At 43.2% G+C, this 3,024-nt stretch overlaps 1 pseudogene; it reads right to left on the bottom strand.

Moving 5' to 3' along the window:
* Positions 1-656: 656 nt before the first annotated feature.
* On the bottom strand, positions 657-2,313 carry LOC131257496 (UBP1-associated protein 2C-like; annotated as a pseudogene).
* Between the last annotated feature and the right edge of the window lie 711 nt (positions 2,314-3,024).

Raw genomic sequence — 3,024 nt, 5'->3', positions numbered from 1 at the left:
CCCGAAGAGTTTACTAGCAAAGAAGAAAGAGAAGGAGAAACAGATTGCCTTTTGTCAAAATTCCACTTGGAAATGAGTGCATGTGACAACAAACAAAAAGTAGCATAGATTTCATCAAGCTACCATAAGATTAAATAAGAATTCAAGCATGGTGTATCAAAGACTGATGATTATAATGTTCCAAACTTCAGAAGAAGATCCATGATAATGGATCTAGGGATTCAAAAAAGTGAAATTTAGGGTTTTTAGAGAGGATTTTACCCTTTAAGGGAGAAAGTCGTGGAAACCAGAAAAGAGAGGAGAGCCGATTTCCACCTGCACGCAAATGGGGTAACTAATGTCAATGAGAGAATAAAAAGGAACTCTATCTAATTGAAACCCCTACTTTTAATTAAAATAACCAAAATACTAGATTGAGTTCAACGCATCCAGTAGATCCTTCTGAGTGATTATGATGATGTTGATGATGAAGAAAATGAGAATTATAGAAATGGGATAGATGGAAGGAGAGATCTTTCTTTTACCTTGGGACAGTTGTGTAGTTTGATGAAACCATGCATTTGGATGATCTGAGAGAGAGAGAGAGAGAGAGAGAGAGAGAGAGAGAGAGATCTGAAAAGAATCAAATATTGAAATACGAAATGCAGATTAAGGGATTTTTTTATTTTTTTTAATTTTTTGATGTAATTAAATGTCTAAATTTAGACTAAACTAGTAAGAAGTCCACAAGAACAACATAGTAAACTACTTTTAACATCTTTAACAACTAGCCATTATAGACAAACCACATCTTAAAGACATCAACATCTTCAATAACCATCCATCATAAACAAACCGCATCTTAAAGCCAAAGCAGAGAAGCAGCTAAAAAAGTTTGGGAAACCATTCATCAAAACCAAATTACATGTCTGCATTCTCCACAACCATTTAAAGCATTTGCACCCAAGAGCTGTGCCATACACCTCAGTAGTATGGATGCACGGCCTAGTATATCTCTCCAGTGGGAACCCTTAGAATTGGCGACGAACCCCCTTGCTGGTGATGCGGGCTTTGATATACAGATGACAACAGCCCGTAATGCCCTCTTTCTGGGTAGCTCCTGGAGGGCATCCCAACAGAACTTGAAGGGCAACTGCTGACCCACCATACCCACCTATACTAGGTCCACCATATTGTGAAGACCCATAAGGACCACTGCCCCCCAACCCACTACCATAACCACTGCCACTGCCACCCAATGATGATGGCACCTGATTCCCCACAGATGAAAGCCCCAGCCTGCCAAGGGATGGCTTCATCCCTATGTTGAGATGGTGACTCAACCCTGGACCCTGGTGCCCAGTAGGAAAGCCACACAGACCCCCAAAATGAAGAAACCCCGTCGGGCACACCACCATACCGACTAGATAGAGAACCTAGCATGGATGATGGCAGCTGTAATCCAATTGCATTACCTGTAATATCGCCCGCACCTACTGACGGGAGCTGCACTCCTTCAGTTGGCCCCCCAGGCTTTCTCTTCTTTCCTTCTATTGCCAGTTTGCACTGTAGCTGATGCTCATCGATGTTCTTGATTGAGTCAACTAGGGATGCCCTTACTGCTTCAGCCATCTTATAAATAAACAAGGTGAACCCTCTCGACTTCCCTGTCTGCTTATCAAACCCTAGTGGCCCTTCCACGATCTCTCCATATGACGATAAATGAGCTAACAACCTGTCTACGGGCATGTTAGTAGGCATGTTCCCCACAAAGATCTTCCACATGAAGACATCAGGAGCAGGGATGTTGGCGGTAGGGCCTGCAGCACCCAAAGCCGCAAGCTAGGTGACAGTCATCCGGCCGTCAATCTTCTTGCTGGGCTCTTTAAGGGCGAGGAGGGCATCATTGATGTGATTGAAGGTGACGAAGTCGTACCCCTTACTCTTGCCAGTGGCCTTGTCGAGGATGATGATAACCTCTTCGAGTTCGCCGTAGGAAGAGGAGAGGGTGCGAAGACCTACGGTGGTGGTGTTCCAGCCAAGGTTGTGGATGAATAGCTTGCACTAGGCAGGGTCATGATCGGCTATCGATCGGACGACATTGAGGATGTCGAGGTGGTGGGCAACAACGTCTTGGAGGATGTCAAGGAGTTGGTCAGGGGAGAAGGGCGAAATGATCTTACGTCTGTTTTTCGGAGTAATATTCAATGCCTGGTCCATTCTCGTCAGCCTTTCACTTCTTGCTAGAAGGATCCATGGATGAGAGAGAGAGAGAGAGTTAAAAAAACTTAACCCTGAAGAAAATCTAGCCATAACCCTAACACCGACAAAAGCAGGGAGTAGAGTAGGGAAAATGAGAGAGAGAGAGAGAGAGAGCCGATTGGGGTGTTTGAGAGTGAGATTGGGATGTTGGGGATTTTCATGGAAATTTTGTTCCAAATCTGGAATGCTCTTAAGCCGTTCCAGAACCAAAGTCATAGTCGTTTCAAAATCATTATTTTGGTGGTGTACTCTTATATAGGGAATTGGAGGTTGAGGTAACAAGATGATATGACAAGTTTATGGGATCTTATTGGTGCTAAAAGTGAGATGGACGGTAGTGTATGGTATGGGTAGTGGATGGATGAGGTGGATGGTGCTAAGCATGCATTGGTCAAGGTGGAAGAAATATAGGCATGCATTGGCTAATGGATGGATAAGGGTTATGGGTTGTAGGTGATGCATGGTGAATGATGAAGTAGAGTGTTGTAATTGGTTGTTTGAAGTGATGTGATACAAATCAAGACATGCATTGGATGCATGTGTAGGATGAGGTGGAAATGGGCCATGATTAGTTTCTAAAGCATGGGGAGAGGGTTAATGATGGGTTTTTAGGAAGAACTCATTTTTGTCTTCTAGTGCATTGTCATATATGTGCTAGCTCCTTATTTTTCATGTAATGATTTTCTTATCTTGTGATAATATCCATATTCTAAAAAGTGGGCTTTGGGCCCCAAGTCCAATGGGCCTAACAAAATAAATGTTGCTTGTGTGATAGAATATGCA

Source organism: Magnolia sinica, chromosome 10 (genome assembly GCF_029962835.1).
Source record: "Magnolia sinica isolate HGM2019 chromosome 10, MsV1, whole genome shotgun sequence".
Classification (NCBI taxonomy): domain Eukaryota; kingdom Viridiplantae; phylum Streptophyta; class Magnoliopsida; order Magnoliales; family Magnoliaceae; genus Magnolia; species Magnolia sinica.
This window is presented reverse-complemented; position numbering and strand designations above follow the sequence as displayed.